The sequence below is a fragment of the Sturnira hondurensis genome, unplaced genomic scaffold (assembly GCF_014824575.4).
Source record: "Sturnira hondurensis isolate 20B ecotype Veracruz unplaced genomic scaffold, ASM1482457v3 Scaffold0004474, whole genome shotgun sequence".
NCBI lineage: Eukaryota > Metazoa > Chordata > Mammalia > Chiroptera > Phyllostomidae > Sturnira > Sturnira hondurensis.
Window position 1 is genome coordinate 7,413,093 of NW_028077105.1, and position 14,311 is coordinate 7,427,403.

Below are 14,311 nucleotides of genomic sequence, written 5' to 3' on the forward strand. Positions count from 1 at the left end.
CCTTTGAGGGTCAGCTGTCCTTGTAGCCTAGAGTACCAGGCTACGGATCTCAGGGAATCCCGCGGGAAAGGAGGCCGGCGCTGTCTCGGGGGCGTGGTCTTGGCGCGGGGGGGCGTGGCGAGGCCCGGGGAGCTTTCGTGCCGGGGGCGCGTCCGGCGGGGGCGCGGGAGGGGCTTCCGCTTCGAGGGGGCGGGGCCGGCGTGGAGAGTCCTCTGACGGCCCCAGTCAGGGAATTTCAATTTGAAACCTAGCAGAGGGCGGAGGCGGGCGCGACTGCGGGGAAGCTGGGGCTGAAGCGGGACTGGTCCCCGCGGCGAGAGAGCTTTTGGGGTGCGGTGAACGGGTAAGGAAGCATGCGGGGCTGCGGAATGGCGGGCCTGAGGCGGTGGAACCCGGGCCCACTGATTAATCCCGGCGGAGCTGCAGAGGCGGCTCAGATTTTTCCTCTGGCTGCAGCTGGGAAGCTGATCCCAGGCAGGAAGCGGTGGCGGGACAGTCCCACCGGGGGGGAGGGCGGCCAGCTTTGGGATATTCTGCAGTTCTCTCTCTCTTCTCCTCCCCCTCTCTACCGGACCCCATTCCCTTTCCAGAGTCTAGGTCTTGTAGCTCCGGGCCGGGTCCTCGCTTCTCCGCTCTGCTGTGGATCCCTCTGCCCCCTTCCTGGGAGCTGGGGCCAAGTCTCGTCGTAGCTGGGAGAGGTAGGGGCTTGTTGAGGACTGTGCGGGCTCCGCCCGGGTGCCGTGGGCTCAGGTCTCGCGTCTCGACCCGAGAAGCGGCTGGATCTGGGTGCGGGCCGCGGTGAAAGATCGGGTCGAAGCGAAGAGCAGCCGCCCGCCTTCGGCGTCTGGCGATGTGCGCCTGGGTTACCGGGACGCAGCAGCGGCAGCGGCGGCCTTCAGTAGGATGATTTGGGGAGAGGAAACGCGGGCTAGGACGCCGCTCCTCCCTGGCCCTGCGTGGGCACTGCGGGGTGCCCGGGGGAGTGCTACGCGCTGCCCCACGCGCCCTGCGGGGCAGACCCCCATCAGCCCACGCGGATGCAGAGAAGGACGCACGTTTTGCGCGCGGATCCTTACAATTCTGACAGCCTGGCCGTCTTATCACGGATGGCAATTTTTCCTCCTCCGGGGCTGGAGGCAGTGGGTTCGAAGCATTTTTAGGTGAGCTGCAGGGGAAGGACGAGGAAGAAAACAGAACGGAGCGGGCAGAGTTGGGATTGGCGTCCTGGACCCCATCCCCAGTCTGCGTGCGATGCTGTCCCAACAGCAGGGAGAGATGTCTGCGGACGGACGTCGATGATTATGCTTCCCAAGATCGCTAACCTCTTCTGAGGTCAGGCTTTTTCCCCCCTCTTTTTTCTTTTATGAGGTTAAAAGAGCTTTGGCCTAGACTCTATTATTTTGGGGAGGGATCTGTGTGTGGAGTCTCCCTACTGACCGAGGACGCCTTAAATTGAATTCTCCATCACCACAATCGCTGCCCTTGTTTTTAAGAGCCTTGAGTGGGTGGGTGGGAAGGTAGGGAACCTAGAAGAGCTGTGGATGTATCTTTCCTTTTCTGAATCACATCTTTTCCTCAGTTTCTTGAACTTCTTGCATCTGAAATTTATGTGTGTGCCAGGCCCATGGTTCTTTATTCTTCCCTTTTCTTCGTTCCCTCTTTATTTTCCCCTTATTTTCGTTATTTCATTGGAATCCATTATTTCTATATCTCTCTACTACTGTATTGAGAATTAGGATTTTAGTGGGCGTCCTGTTACATTTCCCCTTGGGTTTAACACTTGAGGGAAACCGAGTCAATTTGTTGGCCGCCAGAGCTGGGATTTGAAATTCTCAGTCTTTCAACTGGTTTTACTGGGAAACGAATAGCAAGCACTTAATTCCACTCGGTTTCCGTGTGCAGGCTCACTGCTGTGGGAAAAAACTGGGTTGCTGTTGATGGGGCTGCGTTGCAGTGCAATCTTGAATTGTGATAAGGGTGAACCTAGTACATTCATCTGGCTGATACAACTTTTTTAAAAGCTTGACTGTGTCACCTGTCAGCTTGAGTGATCACTCCTATAACTTAATTTAAGAACTATCATCAAACTTCAAAATATCTACTGTTTGGAGGTTGTTGGAGAACTGTACAAGTGGAGATGGCTCGGAACAATGGCATGGATTTAGGGCTAATTTAATCCTGTCTTCCTCACTTCTCGGTCAGAATTCCCACTGAAGTCAGTAGTGGTCTTGTGTGCCTGAGGACTGCTGAGAACAAGAGGCTGCTCATTTAGAGTGACGGGAAGGGACAGTTTTTTTCCTTTTTAAAACATCCCTTTTTAAGAAAGACCTAGTCATAACAGTTCTTGAATCCTTTACGTCTAGTTGAAGTAGTTAGAGCACTATGTGCAAAGACCTTTCAGAGAAAATATGTGACTGAGTTGAGCCCCCAGCCTCAAATTTGTGATATCTAAATTGAATAGGGGTTGCTTAAAATGATTAAAAGTGATAAAAAATCATCATTTAATAAAGTTAGAATTTCACTTCAGTAAAATTTAACTTAAAAAAAACCTAAAGTGCTATGAAATATTTTCAATTAAGTTTGTATTAGACTGCATTGTATATAATATATGCATATGTATATAACAGGATATGTATATTAAAGTCTGAAATTTAATTCCAGGAGAAGGAAGCAAGTTTTCAGATTTAGGAGACAAATCAGAAGATAGGGCCACCAGAAAATAACAATGCAAATATATAAGACAAGTAAATTCAGATAGCTCTTACTGTGTTTGGAGAGTTAGAACAGTTGTTATGTAGAGTGATTATCTGTACCCAACTTTAGATTTGTGAGTACTTGGAGGTTTCCAGGTTAGCTTTGTGCTGATCTGAGTTGGTGAACTTGCTAGGTCCTTTGCTTCTTAAAGTAACGTTCTTGTGGTTTACCCTTTCCAAATTACCAGTTCTAAAGAATTGAGTTTAGAAACCTAATCCAGCCACCAGATTTTAAAAATAGATTGTTAAAAATCATAACCATGTCCACGTGTACTACCCAACCACTTGCTTTCAACTAAAAATACTTGCGAAGATGACAAAGCAGTCCTCCACCAAAATATTTATTGGTAAAATTACTCTGTAATTAGTAATATTGTACAGTTAAGTTTAACATCAGGTTTCGCTCTGAATCACCACTCTCACATTACTGAGGTAGAGAATTACAGAGGTTCTGTCTTTGCCATTTTATTTAGGAATGTGGGGTTTATATTTTATGTAACAGAATGCTAAATATTTTTGAAGATTTGACTTTGTTTCTGTTTCCACAGGGAAGTATGAACCTTTTTCTTTCTTTTTGTACTGAAGTAATCTGTTTAAAAGCTGTGTGTGGACTTTTTGAAAAGTATGAGTTGCTAGTATTTTTATAAAGCAGTAAAGTAGTTTGTGGGAATCAATAGTGCCGAAAGTCAAATCTTACATTTCTAATAACTGTGTTGTTTACCTGCAGAAAATAAAGGAAATGTGCCTACCTCCTCCCCCTTTTATTTAGAAACCTTCTACGGGGCCTTGTTTGCTTTTTTAGGTTCAGAATTACTGTACTTAACCATTGGGTACCCTTACAGATTTAAAAGCCTTGAGAAAATGTTTATGCTGGCTCCAGTAGTCAGCAAATACTAGCCAAACCTTAATTTACTGCCCTTTTATAGAATCTTGGGATCTCAGGGCTAGGGCTGGACCTTTACGAGTCAGCCAATCCATTGTCAGTCATTGCCCCTTCCCCTCAACTCTTAGACATTTCCAGTGTCTTTGAAAGGCCAGAGTTAGTAGAAGATTTGTAGGTGATTGCTCCACAGATTCCAGATGGAGCATCCTCTGGGATTGCAGTTTTGGCACAAACCAGTGACTTGATATTCGTTAGATTTCTATAATTCCTCTGACTGGGCAGTACCCCAGATTAAAATCTAAAATGGAATCAATGTCTGGTGTGATTAACTATAGGGGAATGGCCTCCAAATATAAATAATATAGTTATTTAGATGGTACAGGTAAACCTAAAAGCAAAGAAAAAAATGATCTCGAATATCAGCTAGAAATGACTGCTGATAGTCATAGTGATAACCAATAGTCATAGATAGTGATAACCAATCTTTTAAAGTTTTTTTCCCCCTATAAAGTGTATGTGTATTTTGTATGTGAGCAGGAATATTTTGAGAGCAGGAATATATTGGGTTAGTCAAAAAGTCCATTTAGTTTTTTTCTGTAAAATAAAAGATACATTTTTTTTCTTTTTTTAGATTTTATTTATTTATCTTTAGAGGGGAAGGGAAGGAGAGAGGGAGAGAATATCAATGTATGGTTGCCTCTCATGTGTCCCCTGCTGGGAACTGGCCTGCAACCCAGGCATGTGCCCTGACTGGGAATCGAACTGCGATCATGTGGTTCTCAGGCCCGCACTCAATCCACTGAGTAAAAGATACATTTTTCATTTTCACTAATAACTTAATTGATTTGGATATTTTGAGTTGACACCTTGTGTGTTATCACCTTGATTGTTCTCAATTAATGTCTTGATTTGATCACTGTCAACTTCAACTGGCCTACTTGACCGTGGAGCATCCAGTGAGAAATCTCCAGCATGAAATTCTACAAACAGTTTTTTTTTTTTAAGATTTTATTTATTTTGGAGAGAGGGGAAGGGAGGGAAAGAGAGGAAGAGAAATATCAATGTGTGGTTGCCTTTCAAGTGCTCCCTACTGGGGATGTGGCTTGCAACCCAGGCATGTGACATAGACTGGGAATGGAACCTGTGACCCTTTGGTTTGCAGACTGGCACTCAATCCACTGAGTGACACTAGCCAAGGGGAAAACCACTTGTGATGCATTCAATCAGCCATAGTGTCTTCTGCATACACTGCACAGATCTTTTTTTGACTCTCAGTTAATGTTTTTACCTTTCTTGTGATAATAAAACATAATATGCCAAAAATGTTGCTTCTTTTCTCCCATCTTCAATATTAAAATGGCTACACAAAAATTCACCAATTTTGATGTTTTTTAAAATGCACGCTGATGTGACAGCTGTCACAATACAATCTAACAAAATTGTTTTGAATGAAGTGAAAGACAACTGATCACAACTAGAGCCATCTTACGGAAAACAAACAAACTTTTTGGCTCTCTCATACAAAATACACAGACATATACACACTTTAATAAAGATAGACAGTGGTACCTCAGTACTCGTAGTTAATTTGTCCTGGAACTTGTGACACGAGTGCCCAAACTGGGGAGTACTGAATGATGAATCATTTTCTTTTGCGGGTTGTGTTTTGTGACACATACGAGTTCTAGCAAGTGTGACCAGTCCTGAGCAAGTGCTGAGTGCTGAAACGTTTTTATCCCATCAAAATGCAACGAGTATAGGATTTGACGAATCTGAACCTGATGAGTACTCAGGTATGACAGTATATGTGTTATGTGAAGCACTGTAACATTGTTTACAGTTAACAAATTTGATGAATCGATTGGTTGAACCTTTATGTAATATGTTGGAGGTGCTTTTAGTGAAGATTCTTTGAAAGTGGGAGTTGACTTGGTAGAACCTGGTACTGTTACACATAGAAATGTCTATGGTGTAGGTAATATTTTGTTTAGGGGGTTTGCTTTTCTCCCCACTGGATGTTGTTTCCCCTTGTTTTGAGGTTGGCTCCAGATCTGCCTGTGTTTCTTAGATGCATGTTTTTCCTGTCTAGAAGGGTGGATAATCTGTCTATTACTTCCCTAAATACCTAGTGTTTGGGATGGGATTTATTTTTAATGAGAATTTCAGTGGTGGTCTCAAAATTTTCATTTTTAAAGTGGTGTCTCGTTCCTCTTAGTATAAGCTAGGCTTCATGTGGCCTATGACTGCATTCACATTGCTTCTGGGTTTTTTTCCCCCAAAGATTGAAATTGGGCTTATTTCATATCAGTTACTTTTAACATGGAAATACATTTTTATTTCACAGCTACTTCTCTGCACTTTGGGATTTTTTTCACTTTGGTATATTAGAGTCATAAAGGTCTAGATGTGTATAGATCACCTCCCAAACAATCTTTACAGTAATATGGAAAAAATTTGAGGAATGAGAATTATCTTTTTATTTCCTCTGAGAAGTTTTGTAAGGGAGGTTTTTCTTTTGGTAACCAAGATGACGTTTTACGTATGTAACTATATTTAGTGTCATGGGGATGCTTTTAGTTCTTTTCAGTTTAAGGACCAGCGGGCATCAAAAGGGATCCAAAGTGATTTTGTCACCGTTTTTCAGTAAAACTTTATTGTCTAGGTCAGGTAGAGAAGTTCATTGTGTGGAAACTAAATCTTTTATGCCATAATTGAAAATTCAGTTTCCTCTTGCTTTGCCTCGCTATCAGCTTCCGTGAACGAATTTTCAAATACTTAAAAGGCTTATGTTGCCCTCTAATTGCCTTTTCCAAGGTAATTGTGGTTTTAAAATTTTCTCATATAGATCTGATGACCCACCTCTCTAATCATCTTTTCCAAGCCCTGAATTCAGGTTTTTAGACCTCCTGAAGAGCTTCAGAGCTGGACTCCTCACCAGGATAACCAGAGTGCCGAGTTTAATCTCATGTATAGGTACACATGCCTGAAGATACTAAATGAAAATCTCTGCCATAATTGTTAGGTTCTTTTTTTTTGTCCAAACAGGCTACTTGTTTTTAACCTTACATCTACTCATCTAGAGGACAAAAGGGTGTATGGGGGTCATTTAGTTCAGACTCAGCCTGAGGTGGGAAGTGGGGTTAGTGCAGAAAGTGTTGCCCAGGGTATGTTAGGGTTCACGCCCTGTCTGAGACTGTAAGTAGATTGGTGTCTCTGTCTGTGTGTCAGAGATGGAGAGAGAGAAAGAGTAAGATGGATAGAGAGACAGGTTGGTTTTGGGGAGCAGTTTTTGAACGGGTTTTGGGAAACAGAAAAGACTGGAAACTGCTGATCTAGTTCAGTTCTTATTTTTGAGATTAGCAAATCAAAATCTTCAGATGGATTTTTTTTCTTTTTCTCAGAGTTACCATATTGTATTTTCATCACAGATCCTTGCCCCTGCCCTCTTAGTGCTTACTTCCATTCAGTTGTCTTCCCCCACCCCTGCCCGCCCACCCCATTTGTCAAGGTTAAACTGAATTCTGATGGCATCTTGACCTCTGACATTCTTACCTATGAATTTAGTGAATTCAACAAATGGACTTTTATTTTCTCACAAATTTCTTTGGTGGAAATCTTGATTAGAAGGGGTCGGTCTATCCTAGTTGGTGCTGGTTAGACTGGCACTATGTCAGTAATCTTGGGTAAATTATTTTTCAAAGCCGTAGTTTTCTTTAGTATGGGGTTGACCATTGCTACCTCATAGAGTTATATGAGGATTGAATGAGCTAGTGCTTATAAAATGCCCTTCATGGTGCCTGATATCTGTGAAAATTGTTGGTTTGAGAAAAGATTTAGTGGGTTGATTGTGAATATGTGGTTAACAATTTTTTTTTGCAGTGGTCAGGAATAATTATCTGTGTGGCAGTACAGTTTTTTAATATGAAACAGTAATTTCCTATGGTCATCACAAGGTAAAACCACTTTTTAACAAGTGTTAGTACAGTCTTTCTAGAATTTTTGAACTTTTAGGAAACTTTGGCCTAACTCTACTTTTGGTAGTATTCAAACTCTTTGGATCTAGTTTCCACAACACAGGGTGTTCGTAAAATTTCCCAGGGCTGAGAGACCAAAGAAAGAGGCTGACAACTTCAACATTACATCAAATGTTTATTAAGGGAATTTATATACAAGGCGCGTCTTGGGCTGTGGCAGGACGAGGGGATGGACATATCCTCTGCTATGTGGCGGGTGCTAAGGAATTCTGTGGGGCAGGGCAGGATGGATGGGGTTCTATGGCATGAGCTGCCCCAGAAAAGGGGAAGACGCCTTACATGCGTGCCTGGGGCCGGGCAGTGGCTTGCTGCAGGAACAGGCATGCAGTGGGCTGTCAGGGAGGGGTGAACCAGACAGTTTCTGAGGGGATTTACAGGAAGCATTCTCTGTTTTGGCCAGGATCTAGCTGGCTGGTCCCTCAGTGGTCACATCATGGAACAGTCTGTCCTCCATACAGGAAGAGTGTAGTCTTTTTGTTATGTTGCCAGAGGTAACATACTCGTGAGTGTAAAACGTGTATGCACATACTATACCATAACTTCCTCTCTATAACTTAGTAAGCTTGCTAAAAGAAAGCTGTGAATGGAATTTTTACTGGTAGTGTTTAAATCTCTGCAAGTGACATTGAAGTGTGACTGTTGAAAACCCAGTACATATTTTTCTGCGTGAAATAGACTTGCAGACGCCACTTTCCTTTGATACAGCGTTTTGACTCTAAATGAGTTGGCCACATTGAGACATCCGGAAGTGTCACAGAAGTATCTGTATTTTAGGCTTCTCTGGGAAAACGGGGGGATCTTGGGCCTGGCCACTTGGGAAACACTGGGCCCCTCCCGGCCCCTGCAGCAGCCAACTGCTAGACCTTAGCAGTTCCCGCCCCGCATTGCACGTCATCCTCTCCGTACTTTAATGAGGTTTTCCCCATTTTCTTGTGTCCTACCTGGAGACATTTTCACTGGATCTCTGTCTCCTTCAGGCTATTGAATTTGCACCTTAAAAAAATAACTATCAATCGAAAGGTGAAAAAAAGCCCAGATCTGTATGACCTTCAAGTAGGGGTTTCTGGCAGTGGGGTTCTTCTGTTTTGGGGGCCAACAGTCATTTCCCACTCCTCCTTTCCTGAAGACTGACTTTTAGGTCATGGTCACTCGTAGTCTGAGGAGCCCATTAATCAGAAGGGCACACAGTAGGTCCTTTCTAATTTTCTCCTAGACTTCGTGATGTGTTGTTCATAAGCACATACCGTAGCTTGTTCTTTGAAGCCCAGTGTTACACTCCAGCAGCCTATAGTTGTACCTTATTTGTATGTTACTTGGTTTTTTAAAGCCTTTTTCCCCATTTCATCATTTAATGTAGTATATATTTCTAGAAGAACTTTGTTGCAAACATAACTGGAATACTATAATTACCCTAAAAATTCCTTAATATCATCAAATGTTTAATTGTGGGCATTCAAATGTCCAGTTATGTCATATATCATTTTTTAAAAAATTAGATATAATTGAAGTATAACGTTATATTAGTTTCAGGTGTGCAGCACAATGATTTGAAATTTGTTGTATACATTGTAGTGATCACCATAAGTTAGTTAACATTCATTGCTAGTTACTATGCAATTATAATTGTTTTTCTTGTGATGAGAACTTTAAGATCTATTCTCTTAGCAGCTTTCAAATAATCAGTACAGTGTTATTGATTATGGTTATCATGCTGTATATTATAACCCTAGGACTTATTTTATAACTGGAAATTTGTACCTTTATTTATATTTATTCATTTATTTATTTATTTTAGATTTTTAATAAGCTTGGCAATAACCAACAACCTTTGGACCGACTTATTTTAGATTTTTATAATTTATTTTAGTTTTAGACAGAGGGAAAGGGAGGGAGAGAGGGAAACATCAATGTGCGGTTGTCTCTTGCAGGCCCCATAGTGGGGACCCGACCTGCAACCAGGCATGTACCAGGCATGTACCAGGCATGTACCAGGCATGTGCCCTGACTGGGAATGGAACTTGCCACCCTTTGGTTCGTAGGCTGGTGCTCAATCCACTGAACCACACCAGCCAGGGCGGAAGTTTGTACCTTTAGATTCATTTTGTCCACCTCTGACCCCTTGCCTCTGTTAACTACCAATCTGTTCTCTTTATTTCAATATCAGTTTTTGAAAAAATTAATTCGAATTAAGGTCCAGTTAGGAGCCACACATTACACTTGGTTGATATACTTTTAAAGACCAATAAACTATAATTTCTCCTTCCTATTTTTTTCTTGCAGTTTATTTGTTGGAGAAACTTAATTGGTTGTCCTAGATAGGTTTCCCACAGTCTGAATTTTACAGATTTCTTTAAAATCTGTAAAATTTGTTCCTGTAGTGTAATAAACTTGTTCCTCTGCTTTCTGTCTTTTCTTTAAGAAAAGAGTTTGTATCTCAGATCAGCTGTGACTTCTGTAGGGTTAAATTGGTGGGTGCATCTAGAGACTAGGTCTTCCTTCAGTTTCTTTTTTTGTTATTATTAATAATACTATTATTATTCCTTTTGTAAGGTTATTCCATAGGTGTAGGCTTCTATTTGATACTTCTTGCTTTTTTGACTCCAGTCCCCATCTGGCTTCAGGTGCTCTCGCATCAGCTGCTTTGTCATCTGCTTACCCTGTCCTTAACTAGCACAAATACATTTTATGCTAGTGGGTTGGCTTTGTTCTAGGTTCCATTTTAAGTAACCAATAAGGCCAGAAGCACTGATAATTAATGAGCATATAAAAAAGGAAGAAAAATAAGGCCAGAAGCACTGATAATTAATGAGCATATAAAAAAAGGAAGAGAAATAACTATCATGGAGCATAGACCATAAGGCAAGGACTGTAGCTGGTGCTTTACACATGTTAATATCCCCAATCCTTGCAGCAGCATCTTGGGGTTGGGATGCAGGTCATGTTGTAGATGAAAAAAATTGAGGCTTAAACATTCAATAATTTGCTTAAGGGTACCCACCTTGTGTACTGCTAAAACTTGTGCTTCTTTTGCTAAGGGGGGCAGGTATTGATTGCTTTTAATTACTTAATGCTATTATTACTGTGTAGAACATGGTTGTCAAAGTCATTTTCACTGGGGGCAACATCAGCCTCACAGTTGCCTTCAAAGGGCAGAATGTAATTTCAACACCTTAACAGTTAAGGAGTCGTTACATTTACACAGTCCTAAAATTATTTTGGCCCTTTGAAGGCAACCGTGAGCCCGATGTGGCCCCGGTGAAAATGAGTTTGACACCCCTGGTGTAGCACTTCCAGTTTTTAGGAATTTGTTCATATCTGTAGCATCTTATGTTTAAAAAGACAAGCTTGCTTTCCTAACTCATTTTTTCGCCTCCTAGTTTTCTTTTGAAAAGTTATGATTATGAAGCTGACGGAGTACTACTTTTTATTGTGTGATTTTGTAATCATGCCGGGATTGGGAATACCTTTTATTTCCGCCCCCCCCCCCCTTAGTGTAGTGTTTTTGGTCTGATATTTTAACATAAGAAAAAATATACCAGGGCATAAACTACGTCAACATAAAAAGTGACCCCCCATTTTTTTCATAAAAGTGGTTTTTGCTATTTTATTTACAGTGCAAACAGTGTTCCCTAGGTGCTTATAATATAGGTAATACAGTATTACTTTAAGGACTGTAAGGAAAAGCAGCAGATCCCTGTGCTAACTCCCTTCATAACAGATTTCTATTCCCCTATAGCAACCACTTTTGGTTTTATTATCTGGTGTGTTTTATCTGAATAACAGGATTTTCCCTGTTCTTTTTATCCCTTTTAGATAATAATAGCTATTAGCTTTCTACCTTGGTTGGAATCAGCCTCCTTTCTTAACTCCCTCTACCCATACACAGGCTCACTCCCTCACTCTACAAAGGTCCACAAGTAGGTCTACAAGCTATTCCATACGTGGAATAGCTAAGTTGTGTAAAGTGCTCTGTTTGCATGCAGTTTTTTTCTAACTTTCTGTTCTGTTCTGAGGTTAATTGCATTTCCCCTGTTTATCCTTAATTTAGCCCTAAACTGTATTGAAAACTATATTGACAACCATTTCCTTTTTTCCTGGAGACATCCCTTGGGACCCGCTAGCCTCCTGGACTGGTTTATTTCTAGAACTGATGTGCTGTGCTCTTCCTGGCCTCCCAGGTTCCTGGGCTCCATGTCCCTGTCTTAACTTTTACTTTGCCTGCGCACGTCTTCCAGTAGTTTCCAAGAAAGTGCAAACAAGGTGAATTTCTTGTATGTCTAAAAACAACTTTTCCACTCTCAAAATGCCCCTTTGAATTCAAACTGTCAGTTTGAATCCTTTTATAGTTTGGCTGGGTATAGAATCTAAGGTAGTGATTACCTTCCCTCCAGATTTGGAAGACACCATTGCATTCTGGCATGCCAGTGTTGCTATTGAAAAGAGTGATGCAATCTGATTTGTTTCTGTGTTTGTTCTCTTCAGAGGTTTTTAGGATTTTCTTCTGAACATGGTGTTTTGAAATTTCATGATGGTGTGTCTACTGGTATGGGAATTTTTTCATTCTTTGTGCTAGGCAGGCACTCATTCCCTGGGCCCTGCCATTTTGGAAACTTGTCTCAGAAATTTGCCTCTATGATAATTTCTCCCTCCATGTTCTCTATTCTTTCTGGAACTCCTATTATTTGGATGTCGAATTTACTAGAGTGACTCCAATTTTACTGTTTTTTTCCTCTCATACCATCTCTTTGTCTTTTTGTTCTGCTTTTTTGGAAATTTCCTCAATGTTTCCTAACCTCTACTGAATTTTTTTTTATTTTCCTATTTTCTAAGCTGCTTCTTGCGCACTGAGTTTTCTCTTTGATAATGCCCTTTGCTTTTTTCATGTATGGAGTATCTCTAGTCCAGCCCTACTTGAGGCCCCTTGGCACATGCTCTCTGTCTGTCTGCAATGCTCTACCCTCTCATACGTGCAGGGCTGGGCTGGCTCCCTTAACTCCTTCAGATGTTTTCTTCCCATGACCGTTTGTTTGAAACTGCTGTGCATCCCACTCCCACCCCTACTCCAGCATAACTCTCTTCCTTGTCCTTTCTTTTTGCTATAGTATCTTTTATGTATCATCTTTGCTTTTCGTTTATTGACTGCCCCCTTACTGGAATATAAACCGCATGAAGGCAAATATTTTTTTCTATTTTGTTTGCCTTAGTATTTCCAGTACCTAGAACACTGCCTGGGCACAGAATAAGTACTCCATAAATATGTGTCCGTTGAGTAATTGGACCTCCCTGTTGTCTCACAACAGGCCTCACATCTGCTCTCTGGTTCTGGGTTCCCTGATCCCACAGCCTTTCTTCCCTCTGCTTCTCTGGAGAGTGAACCTCCTCGTTTCTGGCTGCAAAGGATTCAGGAGAGGGAGAGACAGAGGAAGGGATGGAGGGCGTGAGAGTTTTAAATGTTCCTCGTATTTACTCATAACTCGTCTCCTGTTTTCAGCTCTATGTCACCTCGGCTCTCAGTGGTCCTGCTTCTGGTAGGCCCCCACCGACACAGGAATTCAGGGCTTGGCTTCCTCTGATCTGCTAAGTCAGTTACTCTGTACATCTGTTTTCCATCTTCTAAAATTCTGCTGATATATCTCATCTGCTGGCCTGTCCCCTCCCTTTTGTATGTGTGTGTGTGGATTTGTACCTTTTTAAAAAATTTCCTTAGTGTCTTTTTTAGTGTGATTTTTGGGAAGAAACAGAAATTGACTCATGTTTAATCCACTGATTTTAGGGTTTTAAATTGATTTAAAAAAACCCCAAGATACTCTGATACTCACAATTTGGTAAGGACTGCCACTTGAATAAAATGGTCCCTTTTTTTCACATCAGATGCTGAGTTGAACGTTAGTTATATATATGTACACACAGAGAGAAAAGTCAGGCGATTTCGTTCATGTCTGGAGTGCATGGGAATGGATAAATGGGAAGGTGCTCTATAGGAAGAGATCAGCAAAGCTGTCGTATTTTTTACTGTAATATTTTATGAATTAGTTCAGTAGAGACACTTATAAGTCATATAATATGTGCTTGAACTAGATTTAAATGTAAAGAACAAAACCAAACTCGGTGAATGTGTGTCAGACATAACCACCTTATTTTAGAATTTACTGCATGTCTTAGTTTATCTTTGGATGACATATAGTTTGGCAACATAAAATTAGATATTTTTTGAGTATTGAATATAGAGGAAACTGGAAAGACAGGTGGGTTCTATTAAATACTTTAGGGTGAAAAATTTCATCGCTAGGGTATAAATAGGGAGTGGGAACTGCCCTAATGTGAAGATTCACACGTTAGGGATTTTTATGTATGGGGTTTGGGGAATGTGAGACAGAAATGGAGGTTCTGAATAAGGTAGTGGCTGTGAGGTTTGAGGAAGTTCCGGGAAGATCTGAAGGCTCATGCATGCATGTGGTTAGTGTTGGTTAAATTATCCAGTGGGTTTTAGTGCTTTATAAATTCAAATACTTCATTCATTAATGTTGAAGGTGTTGTAGGCAATAGATTGGGACAGTAATTCTGTAAAGAGAGATAGTGTGTTAAAATCATTTGAGGTGGCACACAGATGAATCTTCCTCATAGTGGTTAGATATACGTGC

General features: G+C 41.4%; 1 protein-coding gene across 2 annotated transcripts in view; it reads left to right on the top strand.

The window, feature by feature from the left end:
- Window positions 1-213: 213 nt before the first annotated feature.
- Window positions 214-14,311, top strand: part of EPB41L2 (erythrocyte membrane protein band 4.1 like 2) — a 202,585-nt gene continuing 188,487 nt past the window's right edge. The window contains exon 1 of one of the 2 annotated variants that reach the window (XM_037045741.1): window positions 214-343. The gene's annotated coding sequence lies outside the window, so the exon portion shown is untranslated. Of the gene's footprint in view, window positions 344-597; window positions 699-14,311 lie in introns of those variants that run through there. The other variant, XM_037045743.1, reaches the window with a different exon arrangement.